This window comes from Lynx rufus, unplaced genomic scaffold, assembly GCF_022079265.1.
Source record: "Lynx rufus isolate CCGP_SWC_20201006 ecotype Redwood Valley unplaced genomic scaffold, mLynRuf1.p SCAF_11, whole genome shotgun sequence".
Lineage (NCBI taxonomy): Eukaryota > Metazoa > Chordata > Mammalia > Carnivora > Felidae > Lynx > Lynx rufus.
This window is the reverse complement of record NW_025814825.1, coordinates 50,077,741-50,095,918: the sequence shown is the minus strand read 5'-3', so window position 1 is coordinate 50,095,918 and position 18,178 is coordinate 50,077,741. Positions and strand designations below refer to the sequence as shown.

The following is an 18,178-nucleotide window of genomic DNA, read 5'->3' as shown; positions in this document are numbered from 1 at the left end:
TCTTGTGTGCTTGTATGCTTGGATTTTTGCTTTAGTTTTTACCTATTTATTATTGTTAATCATACAATTAATCAATTCATACATTTTTGTAAATAGTCAATCAGATCAATAATTCTACAAATAGAGCCCCTTTGCCACACCAATCTCACAGGCTTCTTGAGATATAATTTTATACAGTTTGGTGTACATATGTCCAGATCTTATTCTATACATTACATGTATATATGTTTATATTTAGAATTATATATTTTTGTTCACTTGTTTTTACATAAAAGGAATTATATTGTGCATTATTTTATAAAATCATTTTTTTCAGATGGCAGTATATCTTAGAGATCTATGACAGTACATATAAATGTACCTCGTTCTTTTTCATTGCTGCGTAATATTCCATGGACTAGATAAAACACTTTATTTAAGGGGCGCCTGGGTGGCGCAGTCGGTTAAGCGTCCGACTTCAGCCAGGTCACGATCTCGCGGTCCGTGAGTTCGAGCCCCGTGTCGGGCTCTGGGCTGATGGCTCAGAGCCTCGAGCCTGTTTCCGATTCTGTGTCTCCCTCTCTCTCTGCCCCTCCCCCGTTCATGCTCTGTCTCTCTCTGTCGCAAAAATAAATAAACGTTGAAAAAAAAAAAAAAACACTTTATTTAACTGTACTTGATGGACATTTACTTAGTCATGTAATAAACAACATTATGATGTTTATAATGCATTGTGTACACATGGGAATATTTTTCTAGGCAAATACTATTTTAAATCTAATTGCCAATTAAATCTTGATAAACAATGTGAAATTCTTCTCCAGAAGAGGCTGTATCGATCAATTTTAGCACCAACAATAATGTATAGAAGTCTCCATTATCTTCTGCTCCTTATGCTTCTACTACTTATTCCCCTTTGTCTTCCAAATTTATGGGAGCAAAACTGATATTTCATCGTTGTTTAATTTGTATGTCTCTGCTTATAAATGAAGTTTCATATCTTTTCATATATTTCCAGCTATTTGAATTTCCTTTCCTGTGAACTACCTGCTCATATTCTTTGCCTCTTTATCTTTTTATTTATCAATAGAAACTTTTTATATTTTAACTTTTTATATTTACCTGCTAGACTGAAAGAAAACATCTGCAACATACATGTATTATATTTTAACTTAGTTAATGTGTTTTGTTTGATACTTTCTGTACCATCCAGTTATTCAAACTGTATCTAATTTAAAAATCTCTGCCCCAATATCTAGTGTCAGTTCTTTCCTGTATTTTCTTCTTTTACATTGAAGCTTTTTACATTTTTATTTCTCACTTATCTAGAATTAATTTTTTTGGCCCCCAAGAAGGTCTGGCTTGAAAAGTAAACTGGTTTTTATTCTAAACACTGCCAAGGGGGAGGTGCCGAAGGGGGCTTCTCCTGCACCCCACTGTGACTCTCAGCAGAGAGGGCTGGGCTTGGACTACCTACGCATAGGCCAAGCTTCTTGTCACCTGAAGGCCTGCGTGTGCTGGGGGGACCGGAGCCCTCAGGGTGGGCAAGCTGCCCCTGCCCTGAGTCACCAGCACCTCAGTGCCCGCCTTTCCCCCCACCAGCAGTGACAGGGCATCTTCCACATGGCCTGTGGCTGCTAGTACGACCACTGCCTGCTCTGTGAGGAAGCCCATGTGCTCCAGCCTGTAGGATGTGGGGCACGGGGAGGGACTGGTCAAGGCTACCTCCAGACCCCGAGCCAGGAGACCCCACCCCTGCCCGCCCACCTCATCCCAGAGAAGTGATGGAACATTTAAGCAGCCAGAGCAGGGGTTCTCAGGACACGGGGCGGGCTCTTCAAGGAGCGAGGCCTGGATCCCCTCCTGCGGCATCTGCTCATCCAGGGCCGCCCACAGGGGGGTCTCTGGGCGGAAGCTGGGCCAGGCCCACCTCTGAGGAGCCCACCCAGGTCCGCTGCACAGACCCCAGGCCGGGAGCTGGGATGAGTCTTCACTGCAGGACAAGAGGCTAGGGGTGACCATGTAAGGAGGTCCAGGGATGGCAGGATGGGTGATAAGCAGCTTGGCCAAGCTGCCTGGGGTACGGAGGAGTCTGACCAGCACCTGGCCGGGGCCCTGCAAAGACGCCCTCCTGCATTGCCCGCAGCCACTGCTCAGAGAGCGCCAGCCACCGGGAGGCCCCGGCTGCACAGCCCAGGCCAGCAAGGGGGACTCAGAAGAGCTGTAGGAAGGGTGGCTCCCGCTGAGCAGTGGTATCTAGGCAGCAGCCATGGGGGCAGGACCCGCCCCCCCCCCTTGGCTGTCTAGGGCAGTAACAGGGCCAGAGGGACAGGCATGTGGACACCCGGAGGCCTGCCAGCAGCACGGCTATTAGCCCAGCAGCGAGGGCGAGCAGGGCAGAGGCACGCAGGAACCGCCGCGTGCCCAGGTGGTTCTCCAGCCACCAACCCAGTGTGGGCGGGAGCAGCAGGCTCAGGAGCCGGCCGGGTAAGGGCCGAGGGGCCCAGGGCGTGGGTCAGCAGCCCGTGTGCCTGCCAAGGGTCCGGCAGCAGATCGGGGTCAAGGCAAGACTGCAGACTCTGCAGCGGCAGCAGCAGCTGCAGCAGCAGGAAGGAGGAGTCTAAAGGCAGCGCTGGGCGCAGTAGGCGGGGCGGGGCGGGGTGGCCTTGGGCATGCATCGCCTGGCTGAAGGTGTCAGGGGTAGTCTTGGGGCTGTGTGTGCTCAGAGCATCCTACGCTCCCCACCCCTTCCCCGCCCCGCGAATGCCAGGTGGAGTCCCGGGCTGGGAGTCAGGACTCCAGATTCCCTGCAAAGCCCGAGAGCCCGCAGCCCATTCGCCTGGCACTGGGCTTGACCCCGCCCACCAGCAGGTGTCCCACCCCTTCCCCTGCCCCCCCACTGTTAGTCCACAGTTGCTCTAGGCCCGGGGCCCTTCTCCTACAATTAATTTTGTATACTGTTTTAGATATGGATCTAATTTTCCTTTTTCTCAGCTAGCCAATTGTCCCATGTTCTTTCCTCCGTTATATGAAATGCTATCTCTAGAATATATTTATCTTTGAATTCTTTTGAGTCCCACTGATCCCTTTTTATCTACTTCTATTCCAATTCGGTGTCTTGGTACATTACCACAGCTGTATAGTATATTTTGATGTCTAACAAGCCCTATCCCCATCATTGTTTTCTTTTTCTTTAAAAAAAAAAATTACGTAACATTTTCTATTCTACAAGGATTTTAGAATTAATTTGTCAAGTCCCATAGAAATTTGATTGGGAATGCGACTAAATTTTTAGATTAATTTATGAAGAATTTATTGAGTCTTCCTAAATACAAACATGGCATATTTCTATTTTATCAAGACTTCTTTTCTGTCTCCCAGTAAGCTTTATACTTTTCTTCATGTTCATATTAGAAAATTATGCTTTATAACTAACTGTCCCTGGTGTGTAGAAATAAGTGATAGTTAGATGGAATCCATCAAACTTGTTGAATTTTCTTGAGTTCTAATAGAAAAATCAAAGATTACCTGAGAAACTACTTAGATTTTTGTATAAATCCCAAATAATATCAGCTGTGTCTCTTTCTGTCTAGTGACTATTACTTATTTTCCATGTCTTATTGCATTATTCTAGAATCTTCATTATAATGTTCAATAGTAGTGATCATAATAGCCATACTTATCTTATTCCTGATTTTAGTAAGAATGCTTCTAATATTTCAACATTAAGTAATATGTGCATTTGAGGTATAAGTTTTTGTATATCCCACGAATAAAAGCAAACGTGTGTGTTTGCGTCGGCGTTAGTCTGATGGAAAGTGTTGGAAAATAATTAATTTTACAGTTTCCTAACCTTCACATCAATCTAACGAGTCCCCAAGAGCATTTTGTGAAGAGAGCCCGGGTTAACATATCCTACCACTCCTTAATGCCTCAAGTTGTTTTCCCATTAACCCACAAGTAAATAAAAATTATTCCCCTTTGATTAAAATCACCAGAATGGACTTCATATGTGTCATTTCCTTCTAGGTTTTAATTTTGTAACCACTTCAACTCTATGCAGCTTTAAAGCACCCTGATGTCCTCATGGCATGAGCTCCAGGCTCCAATCCCCTAAGAATCCCTCTACCACCACTGTAATGACTTTCAAATTTTTCAAGAAATCTGTGCTATGTCCACATAGGCCTGACGGTTATCTCCTTGACCCCGGAGAACCTCTCCTTTCCCCATTTCCCCATTCTAAGCAGCTAGCTTTGATGTGTATATGACCTGTATTTGCAGAAGTTGTCTATCAGGGTGATTCATTTTGCACCCATATAGTAATCACTTACTGTAGCCTGGCTCTATACTAGAATATTTAGTGACTAACAAAAGCATAGAAGACATTGCCTTCTTTCTCCAATTTTCCTACAATTGCTTGTATTCTAATTGCATAAGAAATGTAAGACCTGTTTCTGAAAGCTAGGAGATTCTTAGAGGAGGGGCATTCTTGAATTAGGTCCTAAAGGGCCTTATAGACATAGGTCAGTATATAAGGTCTAAAATGTGTTTATTTTTTAATTAATTTATCTTCATTAGCGGCAATCTGGATTGGGACACACATTGCCACATGTCTCCCCATATTGAAGCCCTCTCTGTAAATCACTTCCACATATTCAGACGCATATCCTTATCTCCTTCTCATTCACATTCTGACAGGTGCCCAGGCGGCCTAGGGCATCTCCATTCATTATTATAAAAACACTTGTCTTACCTAGAGTATCGAAGTCCCCATCTAAGTAGCTTCCCCATCTTCAATTTCTTATCTCTCCAATCTTTCATATACACAGCTACCATCTCAAGCTTACAGAGAAACTTCAAGGATGTCAATCCACTTCTCAGGATTAATGACTTTCCGTTTTCACACTGCATTTAAAATCCTGGGTGACCTTTTCCACCTTTTTACAAAGAGCTGGTTTTCTATAATCCAACCATACATAAGTGTTCAATTAAGTCTTTACCTCTGTTCACGCTGTTATATCTACTGGAATATCTTCCTCTCTTTTTATTATCCCATGGCTTAGCTCCAACAACAAAAAATTTTCTGCATTATTTCCATCTCTCATTAATTCTGCCTTTCACTGGGTTTTACAGCGATTTAAAGTATGTGTGCCAATTAAGTTACAGTGCTGTGTTTTATGTGTGTGTAGCCATATTTCTTATCCTTCTCACCTAGATTGTGAACTCTGAGGAAGACATTGTTACCTGTATCATTGCTATATTTTCTTAGGAGTGCTTACAATGCCTATCACACAGGAGGGCCCTTGTAAATACCTTCTGGATTGAACTGATCATTTAGATAATAAACTGACATGATTAGAGGTCTTAAGTTTACCCATGGATTGGGTTAATTTCCATTTATAATATTTTGTCTGCATGGTCCAGAAGACTATGTATAAGCTGGTTTTACACACTGAGTAAATCACAGTAGGAATTGTCAGCTTTTCTTACAGATATGCCTAGACCTGTCCTTGATTTTTTCTCTTTCCTAGAAAAAACTACAACCTTGTCCTTCCCTCTCCTTATCTTTAGAGAATGCCCCAGCTTCTTTCATTCGTGTTTTAATTTTAATTAAAACAAAACAAAACCCACCTATTCACTTGGAGAATCAGTTACATTTCCTTTCTTTTCAAATTTTAAGAATCCTCCATATGAGTTCCCAGAACGAGATAAACAATGTAAGCCTTCAAGGACCCAGAGAAAGCGGTTTGCACCTATTTAAATGTCATTCCGAGTGTTATTTAGAGATGCTTCACAGAGGGTGGGCACTGCCAGACCATCACAAGGCTTTTACGCTCTTCAATCTAACTGTGCTTCGATCCCAGAGAATCCCACAGCCACAAATTTGTGCTGTGTAATACCAATGAAAGGGAAACGGTTAAAAGGAATTTCTGAGTTCATTTCTTTTCTTCAAGTATTTATGAACAAAAAGTTGGAAAGAAATTCACAGCATAAGTGCATCTAGAAGAAGGCTAAGAGCAGCAGAAAACCAGATGACACATTCTGGAACGGGAGCAATCAAGGTTCTATTCAATCCATTCCCCCTACCCCTCGTGCATCAGAATAGTTTCCCCTTTGAGACTTCTTGCACAGTTGCACAGGTGTATTGAATTCACACTGCTCCACCAAAAAAAAAAAAAAAAAGGCAAAAAACATGTTCCTCTGTCAACAGCTCTAGAAATTTCAGCAAATTCTTTAAGAGGCAAAGATTAAAAATGATCCACTGAGGATTGTTTCCTACTATCAAGACAATGGCAATGCTTTTCAGCTGTGAAGAGTCTCTTGATCTAACGATAAAGAAAAAAATGTGTCTACGTCGGTACCACGTACTGGGAAGGTATGTGGCTAGGACAGGAGTCAGAAAACTTTTTGTAAAAGGCTGGCAGTAAATATTACAGGCTTGGCAAGGTACCCAATCTCTGTTGCAACTACTCAACTCGGCCTTGTAGCTGAAAAGCAGCCATAGACACTACATAAATCGGCATGCCTGCATTCCAATAAAACTTTATTAACAAAACAGCCTGCAGCCATAGTTTGCCCAGGGTTAGACTCTATGTTCCTTGACTGGAGTGATCATCTCTTTCTTAGTAACCATTGCTAAGGTTGGAGCAGGGTCCAGATTGTGTCTGACACATAGTAGGTGCCAAAGAAATACTTGTAAGTACAAAAAATAATTATTTAACATTTTTAAGATGTATTTTTTGTCTTCAGCTCACCATCTAGATTTTTGTGGAAGACTAAACGAGGAAAATGTAGAGTAAGAACAAAAAGATCATGGATTGTGGATTCCGCGTTAGTTCTTAATTCAACATCAACTTTTTCTACCAACTTTAATGAGAGTTTATATATCGACATCTCAATGACTCAGTTTTCCTAATTATTGAGATAGGATTTAGACTTGGTCATTTTTGTGAAGCTCAGCTCAAGTCAGAAATCTGAAAGGAGCCCCAAGAAGTTCACAAGGTAAAAGAGATTGCACTTGGCCAGATGACCACGCCCCCCCCCCACCGCTTCTATTCACTTTTATCGATCTCTTTATCTGTCACTTCTGTCACTGTGCACATCTCCCATGGCATGGAAGATGAATCAGACCCCATTGCTACCATCAGCAAAGCTCTAGCTGGGCTCCTAAAAGGGGCTACCTAAAGGAGATATAGCAAGAATGGAGGCACATTCTGAAAGTTAAGTGTTATTTGATGGCGAATTTTCTCTCTAGCCAGCACAGGTCATCTCTGGGGGCACTGTAGCTGGATCTTGATTTGGACAATGTGAGACTAGTATATCAGTTAGAGTCCCAAAATAAAGTAGATGGCACACTCAGGATAATTCAAGGATAGTTAATTTACAAAGAGATTATTTACAAAGATGTGGATGGGGCATAGGAAAAACACAAAGCACGGGGCAACACCCTAAGGTTAATAAGGAGAGAGGGTCACCACCCCTAAGCCCAAAGAGATGAGGGAGGAAGAGTTGTGTGAATCCTGAAGGAAAAAGTCATCTAGAACTGGTCACCATGTGAGGAGCAGTGACCTTGCGTTGGGTAACAGAGCTAGATGGAGGCCCTACAGAAAGATGAGAAGGGAAGTAATTCCTTACCGTCACTTCCCTTCCTCTCTTTGATTCCCTTTGGAGGTCCTGATTGGCTGCACTAAACCATCAAAGTGCAAGGGTGCCTGTTGGTGTGGTCCACACAAGTCAGTCTCCAGGGACAGTGAACAGGGTGAAGACAGTGGAGAGCAGATCTGGAGAGACAAACAGAAGATGTCCAGCACAAATGGAGCCCAAAGGCACAGAAAGCTTATTACACTGAGGCCATCCTCTGTGAGGGTTGTTAGGTACATCAGGGTGGCATCAGATTGATTATTCACACACTCCCATTTTTCTTCTGAATGAGATTTTCACTGTCTACAAGGAAATGAATTGAGCAATTTTTTTGTTCCCTGCAGTGTAAGGAGAATCTTTTGCCAACCACCGTCATTTAGCAGATGGTAGGTGACACTGTGAGGCCTGCTTGGCACCTTCCAAGGCAATAACCAGGGAGAGAGCACTGGAGTCAAGAGTCCCAGGTCCCAGCTCTGGCTTTGCTCCTAAGTAACTAAGTGACTGCAGAAAAGTCACTTCTCTTGGGGCTCAGCCTCACTTTCCTAATCTAAAATAAGTGGTTATTGGATCTGATAATCTGTGATCACAGTCCTTAATCTAGAGTCCTCTTGAAAATATTTAAAACCATTGAAAAATTTGCATGGTGCATAAGAGCATTTCCTATCAGAATAATAACGGTTCCCTCTTATCAAACACTTACTACCATCTAGGCACTTAGGTACTCCTATGCTTAGCTCGTTCTCTCTCTTCTTTCTCTTCCCTCCTCCCTCTAGAAAATCTCATTGAATCCCCACAACAACCTTGAAGCTCATGAGTCTTTTTCTATTTTATCTTTGAGTAACTTGCCCAAGACACATGGTTAGGAAGCAGAAGAACCAGAATTGTCACCACTCTCTTTAACCCCTAAGATCATGGTCCACCTACCCCCATGTTCCCTTGACCCCAGAGTCAGACATGCGTGGTGAAGGATGCCAAATGTGCATTAACTGCTCCTGTAGAAGAGGCCTCAGGCAACATGGGGGCCACTTCCTGGAAAAGGTGTGAGAGTTGGAGTGTTGAGGTCCTCCCTGATGGCCACAGTGTGGGAGAGGTTAAGGAAGGACAGTTGAGGCTGAGGGAGTCAAGTCCTGCTGTGCTGAGTCCTAGGGGTAAAAGAGATGCCTCACAGAGCAAACCCAAAGGCCAAGGGTCTTGGAGCTGAACAGGAGTACTTCCTCTTTCATTGAAGATGGTTTTTCCTGTTAACCATCTATAAATCTTGTTGGCCCATCTGATGAAGGAAGTATTCTTCCTTCTGAGGCTATAGTAGCCTCAGAAGCCTCTGGAGAATAAGCTCCTCCGTTCTAAAGGGAGAACCCATCATACTTTCCAGAGAGCAGAGGCAACAGAAGGTTGGGGTTCTTGGGGCCCTGTGATCTGGCACATTCAAGCCACTTAAGCCACCAGAGCTTCATGCTGGGATTGCTGCTGGCTACCCTGTCACCATCTGGAGAGCCTTTCAACCAGGTCTTGGCTACCCTGTGAAAGCCAGCCTGTTCTGTTGCTTATTCCAAACGGAGCAAGTGCCTAAAGAGCATCTGTGAAGCCAAGATACCCCATCTGTGAAGCTCCTAAGGTACTCTGAGTCCAAGAAGGACTTTTCGGATCCATCCTCTGAGCTCCAAAGTGGGAGAAATCCCTCTGAGCCAACTTGCAGCTTTTTTACGCCTGGTCAGTGCACGTCACCTGCCGTGGAACACCAGGGACACAATTCCCCTGAGGAAATCCCATTTCTGGGAGGAAATGATTTGCTGGCCTCTCTGCAAGGGCAATGGGGACTTCAGAGCTCTTCAACACCGCACCTCAAGGTGGGGGACTCCAGTGGGTGCAGGCGGCCAGCCAGCCAGGTTTATTTCCTCTGTGCTGGCACAGCCATAGCAACAGCAAACCTTGGCAGCCCTGCCATTTGACCTGGATCACGAATGCGAAGTGCTCTGCACGGCCTGGCGAATCCTCTAGATTCCACTTTGTTCTGCCAGAGGCCTTCTCTGCACACTCCATCAATCCCTGTAATCCCTTCCTTATTGCCTGGCTGCGCGGATGGCTTAACTTGCCTCCGAGCTGCCTGAAGCCTGCAGTCTGCTGCCGCTGCTGGTGCCAGAAACCCCAGTCCAGTACCCAGGGCAGGAGGGACTCTGAAGCTTTCCATCTGGGCACCAGGATGGAAAGGGATACTTGGCCCCACTGTTCTTGACCAGAGAAACATGAAGAATTTTTTGAATAGCCAACAGTAAGGAATCAGTGGATGCAGAATGTAATCCTGCTCCCGATTTGGCCTTGGAGCCTATGCCGACGTGTCAGCGAAAAAGACATGTTTTCCTTTTGCTGGTTTGCTGAATCCCACAACTTCCTACCAATGATAGTGACTTTGAGATACCAGGGAACCTCCTTTAAACTTCGGCGCCTGGCTACTTGAATTATTTTCGTGGATGGCATTTCACAGATAAAGAAACTGAGATACAGGGAGATGAGCCAGATGCCTCACAGTGGCCAAGCTAGAAAGCCAAGGACAAGACTGGACACAGCACTTACTATATGATGAGTGACGTGGGACTAGCACTCTATGCACCTTCCCTTCAATCCCCAACTCGCACTTGAGGCAAACATCATCTCCCCTCATTCTTGCCGTCACTGATAAGAACGTATGGTTCTGGCCTTAAGTTTGCAGTCCGATGTTCTCTCCGACACACCGATTTGCGTTTCTTCCACCTATTTTCAAGACCTGCGTCTTTCATATTCCCTTCTTCTGAAAGCTTCCTTCTTATTCAGGAAATGAAATCTATGGATGATTTATCTTGCACTTCACTTCTTCCTGTAAAGGCCAAATTCAACCAGAAACTCATGAAATTCAATATTAACCAATTTCCTTCCAATGTTTCCCTTAAACCAGCTTTGACCATGCACTCTGTGGGAGGCAATAATAAGCACCCAAGAGAAGAGACTCCATCCTCTAGAAATTTATCAAGTAGATGACAATGATCCAGAAATTTCCCTTTTGCAATAACTCTTGCAATTGGGAACCTGGAGCCAGTTTCAAGAATGGTCAATGAAGCATGCTAATAATTATTTTAAGTGAAATAACCCAAATATATATCAGTAGTAGAATGTACACCTAACGTGTGGGAAAGTGATACTACCCAGCAATGACATCTGAGTGAACTCTAGGTATCAATGAATATAATCAATGAATATAAACCCCAAAATATACCATAGAGTGGAATAAGTAAGGCACAAAAAAATGCAGGTGATACACATATTTACATGGCATTGAAATGTAAAAAAAAAAAATAGAATAATATTTAGTGTTCATTACATAGGTGGAAAAACTAGAGGGGCACAAGCTACTAGCCAAGATGATTCTTTCCTTTGGCATCAGGGGAAATAGAGAAGGATGTGACTGACAAGGGACACATAACATGCTTCTAGGAGAAAATGTTCTGTGTCTTCCCTTGAGAGGTAGGTACCAAATGGTCTGTCTCATTCTTTAAATTGTATACCTGTTTTTGTAGACATTTTTATGTCTGTGTCTGTCTCATTCCCTAGAATGTGAGCTCCATGAAGGCAAGGTTTTACTTGTTTATCGCCAGACCATCAACATCTAGAAGGGTGCATAAAAAGCCAATATTCAATGCCTATTTTTGAGCAAGTGAGTGAATTCATTACTTAATGAATATTTTCATAATATAACTTTTAGTAAGTTAATGTTTGATACAATAAAACCCATAGACAAGAGTGCTTTTGCAACAAGGTCCACAAATGCTGAGGCCTGAGGAAATGGAGTGAAATGAAGGGAGGGGTGTTCACTGTGACCAGTGTCATCTGGGGAGGATGCAGCCAGACACTGAAGATGAGAAGAGAAGACAGGGGAGGGGAACTCCGAGCCAAATGACCAACACAAGAATTACTACTATTAACTGAATTTTTTACACTGTGCCAAGATCTTATTGGACTTTCACTACAAGTCATTAAGATAAGTACCATTATTACGTCCATTTCACAGATGAACTCACGGCTTTCACTGAGCTGGTAAGTGGACTTGTGGTCCAGTATGTCTGACTCTAGTAGATATACAAGCAGAAGAGGGAATATACAGGGAATCTTCAGTAGGGGCTTCTGCTGGGCAGGGCTTACCAAGTTCAGCTCTGACTCGGCTCCCAATGAGCTCACTCTCCAACCAGGCCCCATTGCTCTGTGCTGGGAGCCAACTATTTGTGGGGAGCACAGTTCCTCTGCAGTGGAAGTGAGTGAGCAGCAGATGATCAGTAGTGAGTCACCTGCTTCTCATTCCGTGGTGGCAGTGTAAGCACCATTATCTAGACAGAGATCCTCCTCCTGCAAAAGGTGGGTACAGGCAGAGGAATTGGGGTTTTGCAGCTCAGATTTCCATTCGATGCATGAACACCACCTGAGGTCAATGGGATTGCAAACCAAGGCCCAACTTAGACATAACCATCAAAACTTCTGCTTGTCAACAAGAAATCCTCATTTTCCAGGGGAAATTAATATTAATAGTCAACATTACTATCATCAAAAAATGGCAGCACTTATCCAATACCAAGCCCTATGCTAAGTGCTTCATAAGAACTGAATTTTCCTAAGAGTAATGTGAGGTATTTAATACCTCCATCTTACTGATCTGAGATTTTAAATGACTTGATCAAAGTAATACAAACTGTCATCCATATCTGCAAAACTCAAATCCCTGTTGATGGGCTACAGAACTTAGGTTCTTAACCACCTCACTCTATTGCCTCTTGGGCAGAGCAATGCAGTAAAACGTTCAGGAAATACCTGGGAAGGTATCGAGAAAGGGCATGATGGTCTTACCCATCATGCTGAGGACTCAGGAAACAGATCTCGTTGCGCATCCTTGGGGCACTTCACCAAGATCTATCTCTCTCTTTCTCCCCTCCACCTGCCCCCAGACCTCAAGAAAATGTGAGCTTCTCTGAAAGTTCATCAGATTAGCAGGAGGAGCCTTAAAGGCTGTACTTCTCCGTGCAAGATTAACAAGGATATGTGTTAAATTCCCTCCTCCCCTCTTCCCCCCCCCCCCCCCACAGAGCTCCCTTTTGTGTCAAGTTAAAATTCAGGCACATTTTCATCTTCATTTCACCTTGAGCTTCTATTGGCAGTGGCTCCTACCGCCTCAGATTTCAGTTTCCCTGTTCTTTCCTTCATACCACCTTAATTCCTGTAAGACTTGAACAGGGACTTAATGCTCTGAAACAGATCTGTAAGGCACCCAGGAGAGTTTGCAGCTTTAAAAAGTTAGAATAAAATTTAGAATCAAATGAAGAAGCAAATCAACACTTTCTGCTTTTATCTTATTTGTAACTTTGGGTTTTCTTAAATCATGACTCCTTCTAAAGCAAGACGGAATTTGAGTTATGAGCAAAATATGATTGGAAAAAGAAATCCTGTAATTAGAGAAATAGGATATTCAAGGTTCATAATGCAAAAATCCTAGCCCCTCTTCTGACTATATCTTTTAAACCTGAAATGCTAAATTCCATTAAATTGCTTCTAATTTATATATTGGAAACAGAACCCAGACAGACTCAATTATCCAAATTAAGATTCATCTAGTCTCCACCCTGGGCTCAGACCAAATTGGGTCTCCTAGCTCTGCCTCCCTCATGCTCATAGCAATCACACTATTTCTCTGGTGGGTTTCGCAGATGTGGTCGGACAGCACTAGGCATTGCCGGCTGCCCCAACTCAGGAAATTAACTCTGCATGGTTTGTCCTGTGCCCTGTCATTGCTGGAACATGGAACACAGGTGAAAAGAAAACAGACTGGCTTGGCCTCATCCTGCCTCTCTCCAGTGCCACAGAGGCCTTTCAGGATGTTTTTGGTATCACATGGCAAGAAAATTGCCAAGAAGAGACCTTCAGAAGTCGCTGGGAGACTTAATACTGTGGTCGGGTGGAAAGCTATAAAAATGAAAGAAGAAAATCAAAACAGAAGGTCAGACAGTACAAACAGGGAGTCTCAAGAGGGTGTTAGATGAAGATTTAAAATATTTGAAGATGGATCGTCCAAAAAATAAAAAAGAGGAATAATTTTAAAGAATAGACAAAACTGAAAATATGTACCATGAGCTGCAGGACAAAGAGAATTTTTCTAACACCTAAATGCTTAATAATACTTGGTGTCTGTTTGACAGGTGCAGGATTTTATAATGAAGTTTCCACCTCTCCCCACCTCTCCCTATACAACACTCTCCCCATACATAGATGAAACAAAAAGAGACATAGGTATTTGACCTTGCTAAGATTTATACCTTCCCTTTCCTGTGTCTAGAGTTTCCACTTTAGTCCATTGATTCTCAGACACTTAGCAGTGTAAATCAAGGACAGATGATACTATTACTACTCTTGACTACTACTGCTAATAACAATAGCAGCTAAGATTGAGTGCTTACTGTGTACCAGGCACTGTTCTAAGCACTGGATAAGTATGAACTCATTAATCCTCACAGCACTTTGCTCACAGGATTAAATTTCCACATTGGATATGAAGAAGCTGGGACATAAACAGTCTACTACCTGCCTATGGTTACACAGCTTGTAAGCGATAGCATGTTGGAGAAGCTGGAGGAGAGATCAGAAGACTGAGGCAACTAGGCTCAGTCCACATACCAGCGGCCTGCGGTGGTGAGGGAGGACGGGAGAAAAGCTAAATGAACTGGGAATCAAGAAGAACTTCAGGGACACCAGAGCAACAGCAGGGAGGAAAGAATTAAGGAGAGAAGAACTGCTTTTCAGAAACATTGTTATAGATGCTGAATTGGATCAAATTTAATGCTCTTCAGGGGACGTAAGTAAAAATTTGAGATTCCTATTAGAATATTCTACGTTTTGGACTGGGTTCTCAGATTACAATTCTGCAGAGACTGAAACATTTAAGGAACCTGCTTGTATGATAGTCACACATGTAAAGTGCTTAATGATTTCTCATATGTGATCTCACCAGTTAAGCACAATCTCATGAAGATAAAACGTAGGGATGATGTATATTTTTAGGGAGAGAGCAGGGAGGTGTGAGGTGCTTCCAAATAGCTTGGAAGCAAGATGGCCTCTCTGATAATTAAACTATGAAATCAACAATGGATTCTTTTAAGGGATATTTATGGAGCACCTACTATGTGGCAGGAATTGCTCTATACAATGGGATATGGCACTTAACAAAATAAACATTTCTTGGAGCTTACGTTCTACTAAGGAGAGAAAGAAAATAAGCAAATAAATAAATATTTACCATAGTGTCAGTTAGGAGCTGACACAATGGTTCTCAGCAAAGACATGAATGGACATCTCCAGCTCTACAAGCTCCTGCTTTCACCTCCAGGATTGAAGGTGTCACCCACCAGGAGGGGAGGGGGTTGGGAAGTTACAGAAGAATGGAAAAGGGAGTGCTACAAGAGCCCAATACCAACAGAGCCCATAAAACAATCAAATAAATAAAAACAAAAGTAAAAACTGTAGGAGAGACATATTTCAAATCTAGCTCTGCTCCTTCCTAGCTATGTGACTTTGGGCCAGTTATTCACCCTCCCTTACTTTGGTTCCCTCCACTATAATAATACTGCCTGCATCTTAGGATTGGGGTATGCATTTAAAAAGGCAATATCTAGGGGCGCCTGGGTGGTGCAGTCGGTTAAGCGTCCGACTTCAGCCAGGTCACGATCTCGCGGTCCGTGAGTTCGAGCCCCGCGTCAGGCTCTGGGCTGATGGCTCAGAGCCTGGAGCCTGTTTCCGATTCTGTGTCTCCCTCTCTCTCTGCCCCTCCCCCGTTCATGCTCTGTCTCTCTCTGTCCCAAAAATAAATAAACGTTGAAAAAAACAAAAATTTAAAAAAAAAGGCAATATCTATAAAATTTCTACCACAGTGAGCCTAGTACCTGTTGCTCACTATTAACAGTATGCAGTATCACTACTGATAAAGCTGTTGGTTCTAGGAGAATCAGTGAAACTCCTCAAGTTGACTGCAAAGACTAACATGTATCATAAGAATCCAACTTGGTGACAGTGGATCCTTACTGCTGATGACAGTTGGTGGTCCTTACTGTTGGTGACAGTAAGTGGTCCTTACTGTTGATCACAAGCCCCACTTAGACTGAAGTCTGGCACAGAGCCCAGCATAGACAGAAAATGCCCTCCAGAGATACCAGAATCAGGTGGTCGTACATTTCTCTATATTCAAAATTCTTTCTTTTCTTTCTTTTTTTTTTTTTTTTTTTTTTGAGAGACAGAATGAGAGAGAGAGCAAGTTGGGGAGGAGCACAGAGAGACAGAGACACAGAATCTGAAGCAGGCTCCAGGTTCTGAGCTGTCAGCACAGAGCCCAACGCAGGGCTCAATCAAACCCACAAGCCATGAGATCACGACCCAAGCTGAAGTCAGATGCTTAACTGACTGAGCCACCCAGGCACCCCTCTATATTCAAAATTTTTATTTAATTTTCTTATTAACCAAAAGAGGCATCAGTAGTCATTACCAAGCACTCATTGGATGCCAGCACTAAACCCATGTTCTAGAGAATATAAGGGCAAAAATTAACAAAAGGTCAAACTCAGTTTTCTGCCTTAATAAACTGCAAGATTTACATGAACTCTTGGATCAAAAATCTCTAAGCAGCACAAAATAAGGGCAAGCCTTGGGGTTCCCCCCAAGTACCACACAGGAGATTAAGAAAGATGTTCCCTTCAGAGAAGGCTGAATCATAGGAGGATGAAGGGGGCACACTTTTGTGGAGTACCTCCTATGTGCCAGCCACCAAAACACACATTGTTGTTACTCCTCACATGCGCTGTTGGGACAGATTCTTAAGCCCATTTTATAGATGAGAACATTCAGCTTCAGAGCAGTTGAATGATTTCTTCAAAGTCATCTAGTTAAACAGAGACTGCCCCAGGATGCAATTCATGTCTGACCTTAAACTCTGTTATTTTCTCTGTTACAAGGAGGAAACATAGGGTAAAGGTCAAGAGTGCAGTGGGCTCTGGGGACATAGCTGGGATTTGAACTCCTCTAACTATGAGGTTTAGGAAAATTATTTTATCTCCTTGTACCTGTTCTCTCAGATACAAACTATTTTTCATGACAAGCTCTCTCATACGATGTTGTTGGGAATTCAATGACATAATCTTTGCTTAGTGCATAGGTGGTGCTCCAAGTGTTATTTGTGATATCAGATAAGCTGACACCTGTTTATAAGTCCTCTTCCCACTGGGACTTATAATGACAGCTTGTTTGGTTTCTGAATAGAGCTTATTACACAAACACCCAGTTTGCTTATAATAGGGACTGTAACTGAATCAGTGTCACCAGCCAGATTACCAGTTTTTCACAAATGGTTTCTCCACTGCCTCCAACCCTGGCCTGTGCGGCATGGGGTCCTCACACCCTTGGTTATCCTGATGCTCTTCTCAGGAGAGGGCTGGAGAAAGCAGTCAATGTCTATATTATTTTTGAACTAAAAAGTGTTTGAGCCGAGGATTTAGAAAAAAAAGATCTGCTGAGTCAGCAAAGGTTTAGGGTAAAGAATCCTTTCACAAAACAACCCACTGAGAACGGACAGCTTCACTGTAGCAGCTTAAGAGATATCTTGGGGGAAGAGACAAGTTGTAATCTTTCTCATTATCTGAGTCTGAGTACTTAGGAAAGTCTTTATGCTGAAAACTAGACTTTTAGCATAGTGCAAAACAGCCCTTTGTAAAGGTCTATCAGATGTCATTGATTCATTTAGAAAATATATAATGAGCACCTACTATTTGCACTGACAGGCACTGATCTAGGTAATGAGGAAAGAGTAATGAAAATAAGCAGGGGCGCCTGGGTGGCTCAGTTGGTTAAGCGGCCAACTTTGGCTCAGGTCATGATCTCAGTTTGTGGGTTCAAGCCCTGTGTTGGGCTCTGTGTTGACAGCTCAGAGCCTGGAGTCTGCTTTGGATTCTGTGTCTCCATCTCTCTCTTCCCCACTCCCACCCCCCTCCCACCCTCCCACCCCCGCCATGCTCTGTGTGTGTCTCTCTCTCAAAAATAAATAAACATGAAAAAATTTAAATAAGAAAAGAAACAAACAACAGCCAAAAAAACCCATAGCCTCCGCCCTCAGGAAGCTTACATTCTGCATTATCTATGGTTCCATAACAAGTGATACCAAAACTGGCTGGCTTAGAGCAGTAACCATTTGTTCTCAGTTCTGTAGACTAGCAATTTGGGTTCGGCTCGGCTGTCCTTTTTGTCTCGCCTGGAGTCACTCGTGTAACTGCAGTCATTTGGTGCTTCTACTGGGGCCGCACGGTCTAAGATGGCCTGACTCACAGCTGACAGGTGGTATTAGCTATCAGCTGTTTGGTCTAGAGTACCTCCACTGGGACACCTTATGTCTGTTCCACAAAGCCTTTCTTCCTCCAGTTAGGCTCGCCTCAAATGTCCTACCGTGTCATGTCTACAACATTCTATTGGCCAAAGCCAATCACAAGGTCAGCCCAGCCCATCTCTTGATGGG

The 18,178-nt window shown here is 43.3% G+C and overlaps 1 pseudogene; it reads right to left on the bottom strand.

Annotated features, from left to right (window-relative positions):
* Nucleotides 1-1,360: 1,360 nt before the first annotated feature.
* LOC124506347 (rhomboid domain-containing protein 3-like) lies at nucleotides 1,361-2,657 on the bottom strand (annotated as a pseudogene).
* Nucleotides 2,658-18,178: the final 15,521 nt, after the last annotated feature.